Source organism: Monodelphis domestica, chromosome 1, assembly GCF_027887165.1.
Source record: "Monodelphis domestica isolate mMonDom1 chromosome 1, mMonDom1.pri, whole genome shotgun sequence".
Taxonomy (NCBI): Eukaryota; Metazoa; Chordata; class Mammalia; order Didelphimorphia; family Didelphidae; genus Monodelphis; species Monodelphis domestica.
Window position 1 is genome coordinate 428,852,492 of NC_077227.1, and position 6,000 is coordinate 428,858,491.

Genomic DNA, 6,000 nt, shown 5'->3' on the forward strand with positions numbered 1-6,000 from the left:
GATTTCCATGACTAACAAGATGACCACATCAGTGAGTCGGGTTTGGGGTTCAAAATGAGTCAGCTCATGCCTCCCTGGAATAAGCTGTTGTATTCCTCCGCGGCGAGGCCTGCCAGCAACACTTTGAACCTTTGGCAACGTCGGCCGAGCTGGGCTTCGGGATGGAGAAGTGTTTGAGGTGGGGGTGGAGGGGGGCGAAGGGGAGAGGAGGGAAGGGGGGGATAAAGACCATCCAAACTCTCAGCCCTGCCCCATGGGGTACAGGAGAAGATTTCTGAGATAAAGGAGCCAACTGGGGCCGAATCTTGCTTTTCAAAAGCCCTTTCACATGGTTCCACTTCCCCGACTGCTTTGTTGAAAGATGTAAAAATTTCAAACAACCGCAAAGTAAACATTGCAAACCTCGTCTTCTCCAAATGACCAGCATTTTCAGAATTCCAGCCCACTCTCCCTTTGGAGCCGAGCTTTGGGGGTCTGTGTGTGCACGTACGCCGCAGGTAAGGCTGGTGTTCGGGAATCCTGGTTGGGGGAGGGGAGAAGGAAGGGAGGGGAAGGGGGTGGCAAGGTGGGGGAGGGGAGCAGGAGGTGGAGGGGGAAGTGTCTTTATTACTCGGGCGATGTATTAGATGGGTAGATGTCTTGTCAGAATCAAACAGCTTTTCTTTATTAGGGAGAAATCGTAATGAACTCATCTGCTTCCAATATTTATAAAGAGTCGAGAAGGCCATTAATTCTACTGGTTGTGAATAAAACCATCTGTGATTTCTTTCCATTTGATGGGTTTTGGTTTTAATATACATTTTTCACAAATAAGTGCCTGTGTGTGTGTGTGTGTGTGTGTGTGTGTGTGTGTGTGTGTGTGTGTGTGTGTGTACTGGTGACAATTGGGAGTCTCATAAAGAAAGAATGTGAATCAGGGAAACTGAAATGTTTTGCTAGCAAACTCATTTCTCACCTTGCAAGAGAGGGAGGGAGAGAAGCAGAGGGTGCCGCAGCCAACTTTAACACATTAGGCGACAGAATTACCCATTCAGCCCTAATGCAATCCATGACAGAGGACCGGGCAAACAGAGGATGTTTTGAAGTTTGCTTTCCTTCGGGAATTACAAGGTTCATTTAACCTAATCTGTCCTGACACTTGAATTATAATATTATGAGCGTCTTCAGAGAAGTCAAACAGTAGTTGCCTCCTTAAAAGCAAAGCAGAAGTTAATAAAATGGGCAAAACGTCAAGAAAAAAACCATCTAATCGAATCATGGCATAATTCTCTAGGGGAAATGTTCTTTATGTATGTGTACACACACACACACACACACACACACACACACACTTTTTTTCTGATAGAAACCTTGGATGTCAAATGACATTTCCCTCCAAGGAGAAATGTGAACTCAGGAACTATGTTTGATGGAACCCTTACTTAACAGAAGACCCCAAATGGGACTACTTTTTAAGGTTTGACTTCTGGATGTTGGGCCTTAATTTAAAGTGAACATTTGTCCAGCTGGTTCACTCCTTCTTCCTTCCCCCATCCCCCGTCAGTCCCATCCACCTCATTCTCCTAAAGGAATTAAGTAAATACATGGAATTCTAATGGTTTACCTGCATGGGGACATAGGGCAAAGCAAATAACATCATCTATGGGTTAAAAAAAAAGTGATAGAACCCCCTTGCAACCAGGCTCTTTGGGGAATGACCTCAGAGAGGACCAGGTTAGTGGGGAAACAACTCCCTGAAACAAAGAAATACATGAGGAGAAAAGTCATGCGTCAAGTCAACAATGGCCTTTGATTACAAAGCAGTACATACACACATAGGGCATGGAGACTGATCCAGTCCTATTTCCTGAGATCTAGCTCATATAAGGGCATCACTATTTCCCCTCCAAAAAGGAACCTTTTTGGTTTCTAGATTATGCATGCAAGAACACATGAGCATGAATGCTGATTTATAATCCTACATATATATGAAAGTTACACCCATGAGTTAAAGCATGGTTTTATATGTATGTGCAGACACACGTGTCATGGGTATAGGTTTAATGCCATATGCGTCTCCTAGGATCATAGCATCATAGATCTAGAATCTCAAGAAACCTCAGGGACCCCCTATTATATTTATGTTTACATATATGTCTGTATCAATAACACCAATATCATATGTGTGTATGTATACATGTGTATATATCATACACATTTATGCATGTAGATTTTCTTTCTATAGGCTTTTATTTCAATGATGTAAGGACTCATTGGGCACAGTGGATAGAGTACCAAATCTAGAGTCAAGAAGACTCATATTCCTGAGTTCAAATCCAGCCTCAGACACTAGTTGTGTGACCTTGGGCAGTTCACCCTGTTTCCTCATCTATAAAATGAGCTGAAGAAAGAAATGGCAAACTACTTCAGAATCTCTGCTAAGAAAACCTCAAATGGGGTCATGAAGAGTTGGATACCACTGCAGTGACTGAACAACAAGGGTCTCCTTCTACCAGTACACATTTATAACCCCTCCGTACCATGTATGTATATACCCATGATGATGCATACATATATGGATTGCATATACACAATAATGTATTTTTTTTCCAAGTAATCACATAGCAACCCTAGGGGACAACTGGCAGACAGCCCATTGGCTCCATCACTATTCCAAAAGTTTCAGAGAAACATAAGAAAGGCAACCATGGTGGCCAGACCTGCTCTGGCAAATCCGTGGGAGGACATGGATTAGAGTCCCACAGAATGGGCAGGTTGGGATTTATGGCTGTCTGTATTACAGGGGGAACTATGTACATTGGGGAGACCACTGGTCTCTTGGGCAGCTATGGGGGTGCAGGGGGTAGGATTCAGGGCCTGGAATCAGGAACACCTGAGTTCAAATATATCCTTGGACTCATCAGCCATGGCTGTGGGCAAATCACAAATCTCCTTCCCTCAGTTTTCTCATATGTAAAGTAGGGGTTATGATAGCACCTACCTCCTAGGGTTGTGATGGGGATCAAATAAGATATAATTGTAAAATACTTAGCATGGTGTCTGGCACATAGGAGATGTTATATAAGTGTTTGCTATTAATATTATTATAAACACATATATACACAATTAAATATTTCTATATGTATCATATATTGGCTTGTACATGTTTATACATATATTGTTGTGTATTTATTTTCTACATACATATATGTGCATATGTGGATACACACATGTAATCCCACGTTAGATGGATGTCCACAATGCTGTATGCAGATAGCATTACACATTTATATGTATGTATGCATATTTAGGTAAACATTTATGTATGCGAATATATATGTATGCAAGAACATACTGCATTACGTGCGTAGAGCTAGATGAATGAGTAGCGTTGTTTATGAACATATGTGTTTGTCTATAGATATACATTTGGGTGTCCTAAGTATAGGTGGCTTTTTGTAATGCCCTATCATATGGTAAGATTTCAATCTCTGTGTATTAAATAAATATTTCTTATTTAAATTGGGATCTCTTGAATCATTTAAAAAATAAATATGTCCAACCAGAAACTAATTCCCCAGTGGATGCCTATCGGCCAAAGGATGAGCTGTGACCAATTGGTCAATACAAATGAAATTTCAATCTCCCCAGTGCAAGGCAGTAGAGATGTTGTTTTTAATAAGGTGATTGCAAAAGGACGTTGCATTCCTATGACGACAACCAGCCAGACCCCTGGTTTTTAGTGTCCAAAATAGTTTAATGAAAAGGCCTTTGGCCCTGGTCAGCTCCCTGGCTTGGAGGAAAGTTGGATGAAAACAAAGGCCTTCCTTAATAAGCTGTTGCACAAATAAACCCATTGTGCCTCCCTCCCTCCTCCTCCCAGTGCATTTTATGGAGACCACCTGTTGGTCCCAAACTAGGATCTATCAGACAAAATTTGCTGAGGACCCAAGGAGAGATCTGCTGGTAGGAGTTCTGAAGCAGCTCAAGCCAAGGTTATTTACATCTTTTCTGTCTTCAGTAATCCAAGAGAACTAAACCTAAACTCTAAAGAAAATGTGTCTCAGCATTCAGCATTCAGCAGATAACTACAGCAGGAGGCAAAAGCAAGTAAAAGAGATTACATTCATGGCCTTCTTTGTGACCACAAATTAATTTGCTCTAAAACGTTGCTTCAAGATGCATGGTTATAGGATTGTCTCATTAAAGGACCTCAGTTTGGCACAGTGGATGAAGCTCTGAATTGGGAGCTTAACAGACCTTGGGCTAGGTCACAGCTCACATTACCGTCTGATCGTAGATGAGCCATTTTCTTTCTCTGGGCCCCCTCAGTTTCCATGTCAGCAAAATGAAAAAGGCAGGACCAGATGGCCCCTAAGGTCCCTCTCACCTCTGAAACCAAGGGTCCTTCAGATTGGAGCAAGCAGCACCAGGTGGAATTTTACATCCCATTCGACTGTGGGCTCCTGGGAAGGGACTGGATCTCGATGTACCATTCTGACAGGATGTTTCTTTCTCTTTAAGAGACATAGCTCCTTTCGGGCTTGTCTCTTGGAGTCAAATATTCATATTGCATGAAAGCAGAGCTGCATCTGGAAATCAGAAAGTTATCCCAAAATATCTCTGTTAGTTTCAGTTACCCAGAGGTCCTGCCTTTTAAAGGGGGCACAGAGAGTTGGAAGGAGACACCCCAGATCCTTTGGGTTCCTATACTTTGTGTTTGCATATGTGGGTTTGTTTAACCATTTAGAATTTTAACAGTAGCATCTGCTTCTCTCTTCTTCCTTCTCTTCCCCCCTCCCTCTTTTGATTTTAAATACCATGATGGGTCTTCCTTTCTCCACTTTATGAAAGGCAGAACTTGAAATCAGAGAAACTAAAGTAAGATACAATCCTCTTCCCCAAGAATTTAGAGAAACTGCTGGTGGGCCTGGGGTGGGGTGGGGTAGGAATTGGTACCCAGGGTGTGCAGGAATTATTATACAATTCTTTTGGAAGACCAAATGCAAGTACTCTTCTGGCTGATTGTAAGACTGTTGAAAGTAACTGACTGCACCAAGGCTTAAAACTAATCCCCTCCCCATCTCCCCGGGCAGGAGGTCAGGGGCAGAGGCCTTTAGAATATGATCTCCATCGAGATCGAAAGGCTCAGACAATATAAAAAGTTGTAAAAAGGGGGGGGGAAGAATAAAAGCAAAATTAAATTTTTACAATTAAGTATATTCTTTTTTTTCATTTAGTTAATTTCCAGCAGCTCGCGTTTATTGCACATTAAATATGTATATGTGCGGCTCTTGTACAACTTAAAAAGTGAAGAATGTGATCTTTAGGCTTTTATGGAAAATTCAGCTCTGGCACCAGGAACCTCTGGCATTGAGGCCTTGGGTCAGAATGGTGCCAGGGGTATGGTGGTGGAGTAGGGGCACTCTTTTGGGTTCCCAAGGTTTCTCAGTGGGCTATAGCCCTTTGGGGATCTGGGCTAAGTCTTCCAAATGGCCCTGTGCCCCCAGTCCCAATTCCTCAGAGATTTCCCTCCAGTCTGGTTTATTTTTTTTCTACTCTGTGAGTCACTGCCTGAGATTCTAAGCTAAGCCCAAAGCCTTTCCTGGAGTGTCCGGTAAAGATGACTCCAAATTCAACACAGGGATGACTTGCTCCCAAACAATGCAGAAATGCCTCTGGGCCTCCCAAGTCTTTGGCCAAGTCTCCTCCATGAAACTACCTTGATGCCAATAAGGAGTAGTCACTGTGCAGGCTGCCCCATGAGCCTAGAAGGGAGAAAGGCAGGGAGGGTATTTTAGCGATGAAGATCGGGGCTAGAAATGAGTGTAGAGCACCAAATGGAAGAGTTGAAAGGGATTTCAGAATTTCTGATGTTATTATAACTAGGAGGGACCTTAAAGACCATTTGGTCCTATACCTCCTCATGGTACAGATGAGGAAACTGAGCTTAGGATGATGGGGGAAACATAGTGGGTGTGTCTGTCTGTCTCTCTGTCTGTTTGCTGATCTTAAAGTATT

At 42.7% G+C, this 6,000-nt stretch overlaps 1 long non-coding RNA gene across 1 annotated transcript in view; it reads right to left on the reverse strand.

Annotated features, from left to right (window-relative positions):
• Positions 1 to 5,427, reverse strand: part of LOC107649014 (uncharacterized) — a 28,855-nt gene extending 23,428 nt beyond the window's left edge. Inside the window, exon 1 of the long non-coding RNA XR_008915274.1 lies at positions 4,370 to 5,427. This is a non-coding gene — a long non-coding RNA (uncharacterized LOC107649014). The remainder of the gene's footprint in view (positions 1 to 4,369) is intronic.
• Positions 5,428 to 6,000: the final 573 nt, after the last annotated feature.